Consider the following 17382-nt stretch of genomic DNA (forward strand, 5'->3'; position numbering starts at 1 on the left):
ACTAGAATGATTCTGGCCCTGTCTGGATGCTAAGAAATCAATCTTTCTTGCTGATTTTCTGGAAGAGGGAAATGACTTTATTGTAAAGGCAGTTCCCTTCAGTGTCACAGAAGTAGCTAGACTACATCCTCTCCCTGGAAAAATGTTTGAGATAAAATAGTTTAGATGATGACCAGTTCTGATGGACCTGGCCATCCTCAGCAATGAGATCAACCAAATCATTTCCAATGGAGCAGTAATGAACTGAACCAGCTACGCCCAGAGAAAGAACTCTGGGAGATGACTAAGAACCATTACATTGAATTCCCAATCCTTATATTTTTGCCCACCTGCATTTCTGATTTCCTTCACAAGCTAATTGTACAATATTTCAGAGTCTGATTCTATTTGTACAGCAAAATAATGGTTTGGTCATGTATACTTATTGTGTATCTAATTTATATTTTAATATATTTAACATCTACTGGTCATCCTGCCATTTGGGGGAGGGGGTGGGGAGGTAAGAGGGGAAAATTTGGAACAAGAGGTTTGGCAGTTGTCAATGCTGTACAGTTACCCATGCATATAACCTGTAAATAAAAGGCTATTAAATTTAAAAAAAGAGAGAGAGAGAGAGAGAGAGAGAGAGATAAAATAGTTTACTTCACTATAGATAAATCTGTTCCTAGGACATTTCAGTGTTAATAAATAGCAGTAAAATGTCATTCTGTAGGTGTCCATATCCTTTTTTGTTTGGGTTAGAATCTTCACAGTTGTTAGTTGAAGAGTAGTCCATTATGATTCTGTAGTTAGAGTTCAATTTCAGGATTCCTATCAAATTCACAAGAAAAAGAGATTATATGTTTTCCAAAAAAGTTCTTAGTCACCAAGAAATAGGCATAAAAATAATTAAAATTAAAGTTGATTTCACAAAACATTGATTGAGTACTTAAAATATACCAGGACTGGGCTAGCCACTGAGGGCACAGAGAGAGAAGTGAAATAACCCATACCTCCAAGCAGCGTACATTCTCATGGCAGGGACAACATACTACATGTATTTGTGTATAAAGAATATATGCACAGTACATAGAGACAGAGACTAAAGAGTCCCAGAGAGGGATGTAGTAAAGGCTTCAGAGAAGAGGTAGATTATGAATTATTGCAAAGATATGGTGACAAGAACTAAAGCATTGGGTATGTGGAAGAGAGGAGAATTCAATGAGGTTGGGATATAGATAAAGAATAGAAGGCCAGTGTAAGGGATCTAAAAGTAAATAGTTTTACAATTTAAATATGTCTTTATGTTTGATCCTCAGGATGAGAAGGGGCTACTGGAGTTTATTAAATGAGTAAAAGGGATGATATGATCAGATCTTTACTTTAATAAAATCACCTTGGCAGTGTATGGAAGACAGATTGTAGTAGTAAGACTTGAAACAAAGAGGAGACATGAATTAGGGTGGCAACTGCATGAATGGAAAAGAGGGAATGTTGACAATAGTTTTTGTGGAGAGAGAAATGAAAGAATGGCTAAAGGAGGGGTAAATAAAAATAAGAAGTTAAAGATCTCTCCAAGGTTAAACGACTCGATAACTGTCAATGAGTAACAGTATTAAAGAAAATCTTAAAAGGGGGATGAGTTCAGAGGGACAAAATAATGAGTTCTATTGTTCACATTAAGTGAACACATTAAGTGAAATTAAGTTTAAGTTAAGTTTGATACTGCTGGGCCATCTATTTGCAGAATTTGGTACTGTAGCTCAGAAGAGAGATAAAATCTGGGTCAATATGCTGGAGAAAATAGGAAGCATGTGCAATCAAAATTGCATATGGAAGAGCTGGCTAATATCTTCACTAGTAAAGGAGTTAAAAAATTATTTCAGAAGGACCTGAGATGGGAAAGAGAATTGTCCAGTAAAGAGAAAGGAAAAGAAAGGAAATCTTCATAGAGAGTCACAGTCATGTCAGTCAAATATGAAATGATGTCATATTACCAATAATGCCATATTACCAATAAAGAAAATGCCATGAAAAGCCCAGAAAACATGTAACCAGAAGAAATGGGCTTGCTGGGAGTTGAGAAAAAGGAAAAATGGAGAAACAGCCTAAGGCTGTACTGGTACTTCCAGTAAATGAGTATGTCCGTTATAAAGGATTTATAGGAAGATATCAGCAAGAATCTAACAGTATCAGAATCGTGGATGTATTGAGGTCTATAGAATTAAGAGGAATATCACAGATCCATGTAATAAATTTCCTTCACCAAAAAGGTTCCTGGAAAAGGACCTTGTTTTATTAGATATTTTCCCAAATTAATCATGCTCAATTTTATATGCTATTTACTTAAAAATATGCACCCATTTTTTTTTTAAATATCCCTGTTTAGAGTGCATCTCTTAAAAACAGTGGGTGGACTATAAAGGTGAAGGGCTTGCTCTCATGGAATCATTGAGGCATTTCCCTATCAGGGAGACTGATGTTTAGTCTGGGAGCAATAAAACAAAAGTCAGAGAAAACTGAAGAGCTGGTAGGAGAGCACTATGCTGTCTGTCACTAATCTCTTCACCAAGGGCGAGTGATCTCTATCCCAGGTCCTGATAGAAGTGTTGAAAACAATTGCTGAGTCTCTGGCACCGATCACTTACACACTGTGTCAAACAAGTAAGTTGTTTGAAGATTAAGGCAGTAAAAAACTATTCTTTAGGTCAGAAAGTGGAAGTTGGCAGATGCATCAACCTGAAGAGGTCAGTGAATTGACATCAGTTCTTGTACAGATTAGAGAATAGATCCGTAAATGGGTAGTTTGTCAGCACTTAGGTGAGGACACAGTAATCATAAAGACTCACCATTGCTTCATGTGAACAGAGTAAACACATTCCAAACTAACCTCATTTTCTTTTCTGACAGGGTTACTACCCTCAAGGAAATCCTATTTGTCAAATCCTGATGTTAAAGTAAACTTTATAGACACTTTGCAAACTCTCTCTAAGCTTGATTTGAGAGTAAGATGGAGAACTGGGAGCTCAGGGAAACTGAGATCACTGAGATCAGAGGAGAATAACAGAGGGACAAACAGAGATCACTGAGATCAGAAGGGGTTTAACAGGTTCAGCCTAAAGACAATCACTCTGGGTGCTTTCTAGAGTTCCTCACTTGACTCTATTCTGTTCAACATCTTTATCAATGACTTAATTAAAGACCCTGGCAGTCCATATGATGCTACTCATATTTCTCCTAGTCCCTAGATGACTTAAGACTTAGGAGGGAGAGCTAACCTACTGAGTGACCAAACTAGGACTTAAAAACCCTTAGAAAGCTGGAGATAAAATCAAAACATGTCTACACGCTTAGAGGGATTCTTGATTGAAGCTAGGAGGTAGGTTTTGTATGAAACATATGGGATAAATGCTTCCCATGGGACACCCAGTAGCATAATGTCATCTCAGGTCATAGGAAAAGAAACTGAGCATTCAGAATATGGAAGTTGATGCCCCTCCCCAGGTCTTAGGTACAGAATCTGTAAAGTAGACTATTCTAAGCTAGATGTTTCATTAAAAAAAAAGGAGCTTAACAACTTGGGGAATTTCCAGAGCAAGTCAACCAAGATATTAAAGGGACTCACCCCTAAATACAAGTAGGGTTTGATGGAGCTAGCAGACAAAAGACTTAAGTAGAACATCAAGTTCACAAAGACAGCCTGCATGCTTCCTGGATTTGAAGGACGGTCATATAGAAAAAGACATTAGACTTGTTTTATTTGGCCCCAGAGAAAAGAAGAGCAAGAGGTGTATAGGACAGAGAAGGAGGTTGGCATGGCATAGGGAAATGTTCCTCCACAATGGGAAAACCAAAGTATCTGCCAGTTTCTGGTGCTTTCCTCTCGAGGATTAACTCCTATCCACTCTTTATGTCTATGTCTATGGACATGTCTATGTCATGTATAGATCTATTTACATACAAGTAGAGTTGCTTTCTGCCTTTTTCGTATGGCCAATGCTTAGTATGGTGCCGGTCACCAAACTGAGGCTTACTGAATGCCTATTGCCTAAGGAACTGACCCAAGTGGAACAGGCCACTCCATTACTGAATCTCCCTGGAGACTTGAGCTTAGGCTCAGTGACAATTTTTGTTTGGGAATGTCTTTTTGAAATCTTTTGATTTGTGGGTAAATTGGATTTTAGTGAGACAGAGTTGCACAAAATCATCCTCGTCTTTCTCTCTTCTAAAGCCTCCACTGTCCAGTGGCAGAACAGAATCAAGGGATCTGGTGACGACTCAAGATGGCTTGGGGTCTTCGATGTCTAACCAAACTTTCAGCGCTCTACAACACTTGCTTCAACTGCCTTCATGGCCACCAGAACAAATTGTGCTCATCTATCCATTCCACCAAGGGAAGTCTTAAATGCTTGGGATAAACACCCCTCAAGGTGTCTGAGATAGGGTCTAAGATGCCTTGGTTAGCTCATCTGTTGAAAGGGTTTTCCAAGGTGTGGCCACTGTGCATGCTACAGCTTCTTGGAGCCACAGGTGAGAGTTGGGTGGATCAGGCAGATGCCAAAAGTGGAAAGCAACCCCAAAAGGGTTCAGCAGTCCTCATACCAGAAGTACTTGTCTTCCCTGAACACATCCTAACCCCCTATAGAATCAAGTATTTTCACTATTGTGAAATAACATTATTGTTAAAAACTGAGACATTACTAGAAGGCGTCTGAGATTCGTTATTTCTAGCTCTGTTATCTGGTGAGTGTAATCTCCTGCTAAATAGCCTCCATATTCCCAATAAAACTGAAAGTGAAGAATTCATATGTTAAAAGAGGAGTAAAGGTAGAAGGTAGAACTGGTCAGAAGATTTGGTGGTGAGGAAATACATGAGACTGTCCAGTGCTGAAGGCAGATTTCCTTCTTCTAGAATTCTGTTTGTCTAACAGATCTGTCATCCTTTCACTTGTTAGAAAATTTCAGATTATTTGCTTCAACATCTCCAGTGAAGTGTTTTTGACACAGTAATTGAAGGATTAATTGGAGTGCTTAAGCACAATAAAGAGTCTTATGACAGAGGTTGATTCCCAATCTTTATCCTTTGAGGCTTTGGGGAAGCTAGACATTCTGGAGTGATGCATCTTTCCTCGAATACGGAGAGCTGGAGAGCCAGGAGAGTAAAAAGGACTGCAAAAGGGGAACTAAAACCAACGGCAGAACCATATAGAACAGCAATTCAGAACCTCCCATGTGTCATGGAACTCTTTGACCATCTTAGGTGGAGCCTGTAGATTTTCCCCCAAAATACTATGTTTAAGTGCATAAAATGAAATGCATAGAATTGTGGGAAGAGTCTGTTGTGCTGACACAGTTGTCTAAAAATTAAATACACACACACAAACACACACATTCAGTGATTCTAGGTTAAAATTAACTGCTCTAAAGAGTGACTAAAGTGTGCCAGGCAAGGTACTAAATGCTGGAGGTACCATCTTAAGAATAGAAAAGACACTGTCTGCCATTATAGAATTTACAATCTAGTGGGGAAGATGGCACTCACAAGGAAACAGAAAAGTCAGGGAGTAGAAGAGTAGGGCAGGATGGAGAAGTCAGGCTGAGGAGTCCAAAGTCAAGTAGCCAGGTGAGATATGAGAAGTGTCAACTCTTTCAGTCTAATCAAGATGTCCATGAGATGTAGCATCTAATCAGTCAAAGGCAAAAGGTCCCTGACAACCTTTCTGAAGATTTTCTGGGTCAGACCAAGGTGGTCCAACCTCTGCATGTACAATGCATATATTTTCTATTGGATCAGCTGACACATTCTGGTTCACACCAGACAAAATGAATGTCATACATCTAAATGCTATGTAGCCATCTTGGAGCAGATGGAGCAGGGGCAGCAGGTGCTATTAGAAGTGGCTTTTCAGGACTAGAAGATGTCAAAGAGAACTATAATGGAGTAATAAAAAAGCATGATTAATTCCAGGCAAAGACGCAGAAATGAGATTCAAAGAGATCTCAATACTAGAGGAAATAAAGTAAGTTTCAGTGACAACAATTGCAGCTGGATGAGGTAAAGGATCAGGACAACCATGTCGGTTAGTCCCAGATGCAGTGAGACAAGCTCAAAAAGACCAAGATTTCTGTTGCAACATTCCATATAGGGCACTGGAGACAATTTGGCATAATTAATGACTCCGGGCTCTCAAGTGTTCCTATGGAGAGGTGAGAAGAGTTGCTGCTCCATGTCCTAGATATTTCAGTAGACCTGAAATCTGAGATATCCTATTTGTTTTTTCCCCTATGGAAATCCTTTGCCTTTAAAGCCCCTCACAGACAAACTGAAGGGACCACCATCATACCAAGCTGGGGGTAAGCTTTTTTTCTCAGATCCCATATTTGACCACATAATCATGGTTTTCCTCGATTGTATGCAGCAATTCAAAGAAAAGGCAGAAAAAGGGAAAGAGATTGTCTGCTTTAAGAGATAAATGTGGGGAAAAGCATCTCTGAGGACACAGGAAATAGGGACAATCCTATTTTATGGGAACCAAGTTTAACTGTGAAGAACAGAGAACAATGGAATTCATGTTCACACTGTGAAATTGGAAGTGAAGTCAACTCACAATTTTAAAACAAGCAACTAGGGGGAGGGGGTTCTTTGTTGGTTTTTGTTGTTGTTGTTGGTTTGTTTCTTTGGGTTTTTGCTTTGTTTTGTCTTTTTCTGGAAGAGTGAGGGAGATCAGCCATAGTGACTTTAGTATAGGTTTTGTCTAAAGAAATAGTATGTTAAGTTCATTTAACATTAAAAAGTACAATATGTTTAGAATACCAAAAAAAGACAATCCACAAACCTTTGGATATTGAAAGACAATTGTCTGCAAGCAATGACCAGATTATTATTTTATACATATATATTCATACACATATATGTATGTATATATTCATGTATATGTATATAAATATATATATATATATACACACACACATACACACATACAGCCATTCTATATAAAATTGAATCTCTTTGAAAATACAAATTAACATTGTTTTAAATATATATCTGAATTTTAAGTATTCTGTTATCACTGGATTTATTTTTGTTTCCTAAGTTTTTAAAATTTGTCACAGGATTTTTAAAACTATATAAATAAAAAATATCAAGTCTCTTCTGAGAGAAATGAAATCTGTGACACATAAAACTACTTGGGAAAATAACAAGCAAGCTTTATGTGAGCTTATCATGAGATAGATTCATTCATCAGAATCTTGAAATTTAATACTTTTTTCCTCAAAATCTATTTGTGGTTATCTATCTGCTCCAGGCCAGAAGCTAAGGATAAGTTTGGTATTAATTGAAGCATGATGAATATATTAAATTATTCTTATGATAAAGTATTTGAAATGCTAAGGAAAAAATGGGCTTATCATATATTTGAGAAGGAAACAACAAGGAAGATATGGTTAGATAGCAGCTTGTCTGAAAGTGATGAGGGAAATGATTTTGCTTGACTATATTTGTAAGAAGAAAAAGAGAAAAATAGGTTTCTGTTAATTAAGAAAATAATTTTAAAATAGGGAGATTTGGGTGGTGCTAGAGTATGGAATTTGGGATATGCTCACAAATGAGGTCAGTGCATTGTAACTTTTGTGTAGTTGCTATTCTTTTGATAAGAGACTACTCATGGACCACTATAAATATTTGTAATGTAAAAATGAAACATATCAAGAAAACTCAAAAAAAAAAAAATTAAGTGAACTCGGGCCAAAAAAAAGCTAATGGAGTGTAAGCATCATAGATTTAGTATGGTACACATTGGGTAGCCCAACTCCCTCATTGTGTAGCTTTTTAGGAAACTGAGACTTAATTAAATTATTAATTAAGTTAATTAAGGGAACTATTCAATGTCATTGCCTCAAATAGTAAGTGGGTGCAAAGCAAATGCTTTCCTCTATCTCTGTGTATTTGAGGTCTTGGCCCTAGACTAAGGAGATCAGAGACTTGCAGTTTCGTATTCTGGTCACTTTGCATCTGGAAAACTGTCTTTGGTTCTGATACTACAGTTTAGGAAGGATATTGATAAACTATAGAGTGTAGTGGGGTGGGGTAGAGTGGACCAAAATTCTGTGGGTGTGGAGTCCACACAGTATAGTTTGGTTTCAAAACCTGGTAGTGTGTCTTAGAGATGGGAAGAAGTAAAATGAAAGCTACCTTCAAGGTACATGTACACGAATTTGTTGCATGTCTGAACATTGCACTTATTGCCAAAGAATTTATCATTGAGGACGTTGTTGATATAGGAGGGGATTCTAAAATTTCATCTACTCTGTGTCTTAGATACTTTAGCAGCAAATTCACTAGGCATAATAGGAGTAGAAAGAAGAGGGAAAAATGCATTCTAGTCTTTGAACTTGTTTCTTTTTCTTTCTTTAGACCTAAGTCCAGATGAATTATATTTCCTCCCCTTCTCTTTTCTCTCTGCCACATGTAACAGCAGTGTTTTCAAATGAGTGATTGCATTTCAACAAACTTTTCCCTCTGAAATTTTTCATTGAAAACGGCCAGTTGATCGAACTTAACTTATGATTAACAATTTGTTATTAAGAGGAAATAGATCACCAACATGAACAAAGGTAATTACTTGGGAGAAAAATACCAAGGAGTATACAAAGGGATTTTCTTTTCCTATTCTATCTATGTACATCTTGAACTAAAAAATTAGGTTCAAACTCAGGTTAAGATTTTTTTAAAAGTTCAATTATCTCTGTAATTATTTTTCATTTAATACACATCCCTATTTTTAGGTCCCAGCAAGGAGTAGAAATGTTGAAATGATATCCAAGCTTTCATTTTAGTAATGTTCCTAATGTTTCAATAGGAATGGGGAATAAATCTCATTTAAAAATCTAGTCCTTTGAGATTTCTAATATTTAGGAGCCATTTGGGGTCAGTCATCATGTTCCCAGAACCACTCCTTTAAGTGCATGAGGTCTTTTCACATTGGAAGTTTCTTCACACATCACCCCTTATTTGTGATCTACAATGCAAACCTATCTGCAATCATATGTAAGCAACTTCCTTCATTTTATTAATTTAATTACTATACTCACAATGAAGGTTTGGACTTGCCGAGGGATGGTTAATATTTCCCCTGAATGTAAGAATCTAGGTTTCTACTACTGGAGCCCCCAGTTGTACACTTACAGTGAACAGTCAGCCAGTTGAAAATGAACTTTCAACAAATAGATTTACTCAAAGGGTAAAATATAAACACTTGGTATATTCCTACTAAACTTAAATTCACACTTCTACAAATGTATTCACTATTCATATTGAGCATGGGCACAAACTTAAGGAAAAATTGAAGAAAGAAATACATATTGGGGGTCAAAGTGTACCTCACAACTCCTGAAATGGAAGTTCTTTCCTCCCTTTGTAGAATACAAGTTTTTATATGCCCCTCAAATCTGGTCTTATAATTTCTCTCTTAGCTTTTTTGGTCTGATTCTACAGTCAATCAGAACTACTTGTCCTCACATAGTAACTTCCTAAAGTCAGGAATAATTGGAAGTACGCTCCCATCCCCCCAAAAGAATGCACATGAAAACCTGGACTGAAATAAGGCAGACATTCTCTGAGTGTGCCTCAACCCCTTACTATATATAGAAACATGGAGTGCTGAATTTGGAAGGGGCCTTAGACATCATCCAGGCCACTCATAACTAAGCAGTAATCTCCATTATAACCTGACTAGTCTATATGGGTTACTTTCATTGTTTTAACCCTTATTCATTTCTCAAGCCCTTTCATTCTATCTTCCTATTTTCTCCCATTTTTTTGAGGAATTATGCTTTCCAACGTTATCAGTTTTTATTAATAGATACAAAAGTTAACTATTCCTTCTGGAGTCTCCTTTGGTTGGATTTTTGTGGAATTCTGTCGAAGTTGTGTGGTCATTTGTCAGACTGCACTTTCTCAATTTCATGCGAACATATTATTCATGTTTTATCAAGAATGATTGTGTATACACAACGTAACATTTCCACTTTTTCTGTTACTGTTTGCTTGAATTTTTGTTTTTTTCTTCTCGGGTTATTTTTATCTTCTTTCTAAATCTGATCTTTCCTGTGCAAACAAGATAATTGTATTTAACATATATACTTTAACATATTTAACTTGTATGGGACTACCTGCCATCTAGGGAAAGGGGTGAGAGGAAAGAGGGGAAAAGTTGGAACAGAAGTTTTTGCAAGGGTCAGTGTTGAAAAATTACCCATGCATATGTTTTGTATATAAAAAGCTATAATAAAAAATAAAATTAAAAAAAAGAATGTGTGCATATAGCAAAATTCCATCCTAGAACCTCTCCTCTTTCGATGCTGTCAATGATCTCTGTGACTTCCAGTGATTCAACTATTTTCTTTGAGCAGGTAAATGATAGTATCATAGTTCTACCATTAGCAATTTCATCAGCTTCAATCCCATAATCCTGATGATTCTCTCAGGATCTCTAGAACCAAAAACTCTCTATTCTCACCTTCCATACATCTCTATCTTATTAGTCCCTAGTCCTTTTTCAGAAAGGCACTATGATGCAGTTGATGGGAGTCTAGAAATTCTAGGTTCATATTCTATATCAGAAATTCGTTTCATGAACCTCAACAAGGCACTTAACTTTTGTGTATTTCAATTTCCTAATCAGTGAAATGAGAAGAGTGACCTTTGATGGCCTCTTATGTTCTTTCTAGTGATAAATTTATTTTCCTCTAATCTCATGATCTCTACATTCCTTTATCTTTATGTTATAGCCTCTGGAACTAATTCATTACCAGATATTTACTCCATCCTTGAAGTAAAGATTGTTCATCTGCGTTGTTTTTTTTGTACTCCTTAAAACCTTTTTCTAAAAACCATTGCCCCAAGATCTACATTTTCTTATACAATATAACTATTATGGAAATGTTTTGAATAACCACTTTTATACAACCTATATCAAATCGCTTGCCTTCTCAATGGGAGAAAGGGAGAGAATTTGGAACTCAACGTTTTAAGAATGATTGTCACCATTTGTTTTTCATGTAACTGAACTAAAACAAAATGCTAAATAAAAAAAAATGCCAATTTTTCTTATCCCCAAATCCAATAGACATAGAGTAGGCTTGTTTTTCCCTTCCCACTGTTATTTCTAGATCTTTTCTTGAACACTTTCTTTCAGCAGCATCTTCCCTGTTGATTGAACCTTCTCAACCCAACAAAGTCGTATTATAATTAACTACAGGAATTCCATATCTTTGTGTTATCTACTGCTCTTTGGGTCACTTTCCTTTTTCATGGAGTTCATTCCAAAGCTCATAGTGGTTCTCACCATTTTAATCTCAGCCTGCCCTCATATTTAGCTAATAATTCAACATATATGCTGATATCTCCTAAACCTGCATGAGTTTATATACATCTTTGACTTAAGTCCATTTAGCCATAAACAGGGATGATCACCTCTTAGACCTAACCATCCCCTAAAATTGGACCACATCCATGTCTTCATTGAATCTAAGAATTTTATAGAATTTGGGGGCCATTTAGTCCATTCTGCACTGAAGAATAATTCCCTATATTATATGGCAAACAAGGAGTCATTTAACTCTCTTCAAAGTTTCTAAGATGAAAGATAAGTTACCACCTGAGACAGGCCATTCCCATTCCAAATAGTTTTAACTGATGGTAAATAAAATGATTCTTCACATCTAGCCCAAAGTTTAATCTCTATAAGTTTCATCCATTTTCCCAAAGCTCTGCCTTGTTAACCTAGCCCAGTGAAGTCTGATAATCACAAAGAAGACCTTCAAATATTTAATCAATGATACCCCCCTCTTTAAAAAACAACTTTTCATCCTCTGATCTTTCTTTCTGCCTTATTTTTCCTAAGCTTATCCTTCACTTTATTATGTTTATTCTCCCTACCCTGTTCTCATGGTTCTCCCAGTGCTTCACTTCTACTCTGGCTCATCTTCCTTCACTCTTCTAATTTCAATTTCCATCTCATAATTCCTACCACTGCCAAAAATCCTCAACTCTGTATACCTTCTGTCAGCCCCTTCAGATCATATTTCCAAAGCTAGGGAAATTCTTGGTATATATTCTACTACCATTATTCCATACCTCTGCAAAAAATGAAAAAAGGAGATTTCTCTCTCCATGGCAAAATTGATCATTATAATATCATGTATAATATAATATGAAATATAATATGACTTTCCTCTGCTTTTTTGCATTTTCATTGTTACCATCAAGCATCATTGGATATCTGTCCTTAAAATAATGCTTCCCTTTACTTAGCCCTTGTTCATATAGGGGATGTTAAGGATGCTTTGCTGGCAACTCATACTTCTAAATAATCTTTCAAGTCATCTCGGTCTCTCCTCATCTCTACTTTTAAAGCTTTATTCTCCTTCTATGCTCAGCACATCTTCTTTACACACCCTTCCTTAATTCCACTCGTGTAGTTGATAATATTTCTACTGATAAGTTTCCCTTGTATTTACTTATTGTTGTATATCTTATATGTCTACAATAGAATGGAAGTTCCTTGACGTCAGGGGCAGCTTCATTTTTGTCTTTATTTTCTCAACACTGAGCACTTCATTTCACATCATAGTCACTTAATGCTTGCCAAACTCAATTACATTCAAGTGCCCAAGGGATCCATGGTTGCTTTCATTTTCTCTTGGAGATTCACACTTTAGAAATGATTTATGGAAAAAGAATATACTTCACATGAATATATTCTCCAAATCATCTACAAATTTCTTAAGGGAATGAGACCTTGAATTAGAGCAGCTTTATTTCCCAAAGTGTTCCCACTTCACTGAACATTGTCAGTCTTCCCTATTTTTTGTCAAATTGAATTACAAATGGACATAGGGCCATTGAGCTCATATATCTGGACCTTTGGTAATAACTGGAGATAACCAGCCAACAAAAAGTGTTCTTTAACATTTATTTTTACCTTTTATGGTTCCATTGCCCTTCAAACAAGGCAACCCCCAGGGTCCTAATTAAAACTGATTTACCCTCAAAGTGGTGATTTAAAATAGCAGAGTGACCAAATCCTTGAGGATGAATAAACTGATTTGCTCTATCCACTCATGAGAATTTGCTATTTCATTGTTATTAATGTTTATCGTGGTTTTGAAAATTTCTGATTCATACCCAGGGAATATCTGTACACAAAGTAGATTTGAGCACTACAGAAATAAGGGAGACTTCAATGAATCTGGGGAAACTTCCCATTGATGAAGGGTTTTGCCTAGACCCCTTTAGAGTGTGTGTGTGTGTGTATTTCTGTGTGTCTGTGTGTATATGGGCCTATGTTGTGATTGTTGTTGCCTTCCCAAGAGTAAGGACTGGCTTGGAATGAGGAATGCTAGTATTTTATAATGTAAATATACATTGTCCATTTTCAATTTTTTCTTGACCCAGCTTAGCAAATTTCTCCATAGAATAATTGATTCAGCACTGCTTATTTAGTCCAAACAAAAACAACCAAACTAAAACCTATTCTCCCCCAAAGAAAAGCTAATGGCAAAAATTCATTTGGAAAAACAAGTATTAAGGATGGTTTGTTATATATAGTAGTCATTGATATGGTTTATGGATATACAAGAAGAAGTGACAATCTTTTCCCTCAGGAAGGTTACAGTCTCTATTGGAGAAAACAGTGCTTTAGACATCATGTTGTTATTCTTATGCACATAAGTCTATATTACATAATGGGAATCCCTTTCATAGATCATAAGACCTTAGATTGCTCTACCACAGTTCACACCTAAATTGTGCCTATGAACATTTTGGATAAAATTTCTGACTTTGTTCATCTTGCATTTCTTCTGAGCCAATTCAATTCTTCTTTGTTCATAGAGCAAAGCCTATACTCTGATGAGGTCATAATATACCGAGTAGTCCTGTGCCAGTGTCTCTCATGTCACAAAATCATTTCTAAAGTGAGACCTTGATGGTGTCCTTATATCACTTTTTTGGACCACCATATGAATGCTTGCCCTGTGGGAAGTCTTCATAAAATAGTCTTTATGGCAAGCATTCATACAGTATTTGAATAATGTGGCCAGCCCCACAGAGTTATATTCCCTGCAGTAAAGTTTGAATACCTGATTAGGCAGTTTAATTCAAGAAAGGATCTCAGTGTCTGATATCTTATCTGCCAGGTGATGGTCAGAATCTTCCTAAGGCAATGCAAATGAATGTGATTCAGTGTCCTGGCATAGCACTGGTATTCTGTTCAGGTTTCACAGCCATACAACAATAAGGTCAGCACAATAACTCTGACTACTTTTAATTTGGTAGTCAGTCTAATACCTCTCCTCTCCTACACTTTCCTTCAAGGCTTCCCAAATATTGATTTAGCTCTGGTAATGCTTGTGTTAATATCATTACCAATAAGTATATCCCTGGAAAGGATATTGCTAGCATAAGTGAACTGCTGGGATAACTTTCTCTTGCCATATACCCAGAAAATTTCACTCATTTTTTAGATGAGAAATGAACCCCTCCCTAACTTATAAATCTCAGCTGGAATCAATCAAATTAACCAACCCTTACATATTTTGTTGATTTTTTTTCATAAAACCAACTCTTCATTTTATTAGTTCAATTGTTTTCTTAGTTTCTATTTTATTAATCTCTCCTTTGAGTTTCAAAATTTCTAATTTGATACTTAATTGGGGTTTTTTAGTTAGCTTTTTTTTTTATTTTTTTAGTTGCATGCCTAATTCACTGGTCTCCTCTTTTTCTACACTTGTACTTATTTTTCCCCTTCCTCTTCCAAGTTGTTGACTCTTATGCATACCTCTCATTTTCTTTCTCATTTTTCTTCTACTTCTCTTATTTCCTTTTTAAAGTGTCATAGAGAAGTCTCTTTGGGCTTGAGACCAATTTATATCACTCTTTGAGATTTCTTCTGTGGATATTCTGACCTCATCTGAGTGTTTTGTCCTCCCCTGTCACCATAACCTCTTTCTATAATCAAATTTCTTTTCTTTTTTCTTGCTCATTTTCTTTCCTTTTCTTTTGGTATTTCCTTTTTTTTTTTTTTTTTTAAACTTTTATGGTCATGCTCTGTTCCTGGGGTAAAAAGAGTGCTGTCCTAATTTTCCTGTGCAGCTTCAAGCCCTGGCTTTGAGCACAGGGACCCTTTATGTTTATAGGGAATAACTTTGCTTCCTCTTTTAAGGAAATAGCCTGGTTTCCCAGATTTTGCCTTTGGAAGGCTGGCACTGGAAGCTGCCCTACTTATTTGCTCCTCTACCGAGTCAGGACCGAGGGTCTCATTTGCTGATTTGCTGTGATTAAAACCCTTTTCCAGGCTCTCTTATAATCTATCTGAGCTGAACAGCCTTTTCACCCCAGTGACACTGACCTTTCTTGAAATTTTCCCAGTCTGTCTTGAGCTGGAGAGTGATTTCATTCTGTCAGACTGTTCAGAGGCTTGGTTTCATGTGATTTTCCAGGAAAACTGGTAGAGCTCAAGCAGCTTCCTGACTTTACTCTGCCATCTTGGCTCCAGCCCACAAGGATCCACTGTATTCCTTTTACTTAAATGCAGTGCAACTTCATGGAAACACACACCGCCAACATTGTCACTTACTAGACTATATGATTGTAAGGAGAAGAGTCAAATAGGATGCAAGAGTACAAAGGCAATATATGGGGTAGAGTCTAGACTGAACAAAGATTTATCCTCTCTAAGAGAAATATTCACATTCAATAAAAGTGGTGACATATCTGACATTAGCAAAGGGATGTGTGTTGCATAGACAATGCTAGATATGATGTAAGCTTTATAGTGATTAGTACTAGAGATCATTTAGTCAATTTTTTTGCTTTCCAAATGGGGAAACTAAGGAATTCTCTGATGAACAGCTTTAACCAAGTTAGGTACCCTTGGCAAGGCTTCCTGGGACCAAGACCAGGGTTCTTTCAGTCCAAGATCCTACTATAATTGAAAATGGCTGAAAAAATATAGCAGGAATCATGGCTGATATTATCCTACAGGTGATGATCTCCTCATTCATGCTTTTCAGATTCAGACCCCCTTGGTCAAACAAAGCTCTTCCTAATTAGTTTATAGAACAATCCTTTAAACTTGTACAATGGGGCATGTATAATAGGCCAAATAAAGAGTGAATAAAATAAGGCAATTCTATGCACATGGAGGCAGGATCAGATCTGGGGGAGAGATTGTTCTGCTGTTTTCTCCAATTCAACATTCCCTACACAGACTACAACTCCAGTGTTAAGTCATTTCTGGGGAAAGACCTCAAAATCAGTTATTGGAGCTCATGAGAAGGAACTGGAGATATTTAATGGGAAGAATAAAAGGGTTCACATATAAGAAAAGGGTTAAGATATGTTCTGCTCCATTTAAGGATCAAAAACAGGCTACAATGGATAAAAATTTCAAAGGAAAATATTCACTTGATGTCAAGGAAACCTTCCTCCTGAGGATAGCAGTTCATAAAAAGTACTGATATCCTTTAGGGAAGAGACTGTCTATGCATCTCCTTGGTATTAGGAAAGGATAGAAATACTGAGATCTGTAAGTAAAGAGGCTAGATAGAGTCTTACCTTGAGCTTCTATGAACTTCTTCATTTTAGAAGGCAAAAAATGGTGTCCTGGAGAGGAGATCACATTTGCCCAGAGGCTCTCTGTAGGAAGTGACAGAACTGGGATTGAAACCAAGAGGTTTTTTTTTCCCCTCTTCAGTTGGAAGCCATGTGATTTTTCAAAAATTTCATACTACATAGAGATGTTTATCATCCTTTAAAACTCTAATGAAATGGGTGGCAGCTTCTAAAGTGAACTCACGTACTTTTCAATCTGAGACATGCAGAAGTGATCATACAACAGTCAGTAAATCAACAAGTGATTATTAACAGTCTCCTGTCAGACATTGATTTAAGAACCAGGTTAACAAAGAAAGCATCTGATCTTGAGGAGTTTGTAGTGTGAGCAGCCAGGGTGGGCAACAGCTATTTACAAACAGCATATATTCAAGAAGAACTACGTTTGCCTTAGATGGAAGGCCCAAAACTAGGGAGGCCTAGAACACTGACATCTTTCTGTGCCTTGGACATGTAGAAGAAGAACTTCCCCATACATACTGGAAGGCAATTTCTCTGTTTAAGGGGAACTTCTGACATGGAATTCATGAAAATTACATAGGCTATCATCTACAAAACTCAGTTCTCATGGACACCAGGCTAGGTTCTCCTGATTTACTCTCAGTAGGTAGTCAAACCTATTTCCTTCGACTATTTTACCCTATGGAAGAAACAAGATTCTTTGTAGTAATTTTATAGATATAGATATAGATATAATGTGTGTGATTTGTCCTACGGATGAAAAA

The 17382-nt window shown here is 36.7% G+C and overlaps 1 long non-coding RNA gene across 1 annotated transcript; it reads right to left on the reverse strand.

Annotated features, from left to right (window-relative positions):
- Positions 1-621: 621 nt before the first annotated feature.
- Positions 622-16676, reverse strand: LOC116421197. The gene is made up of 2 exons (XR_004231497.1): positions 16601-16676; positions 622-810 (listed from the first exon to the last, which is right to left on the reverse strand). It is a non-coding gene; the product is annotated as an uncharacterized LOC116421197 (long non-coding RNA).
- Between the last annotated feature and the right edge of the window lie 706 nt (positions 16677-17382).

The sequence above is a fragment of the Sarcophilus harrisii genome, chromosome 2, assembly GCF_902635505.1.
Source record: "Sarcophilus harrisii chromosome 2, mSarHar1.11, whole genome shotgun sequence".
NCBI classification, from domain to species: domain Eukaryota; kingdom Metazoa; phylum Chordata; class Mammalia; order Dasyuromorphia; family Dasyuridae; genus Sarcophilus; species Sarcophilus harrisii.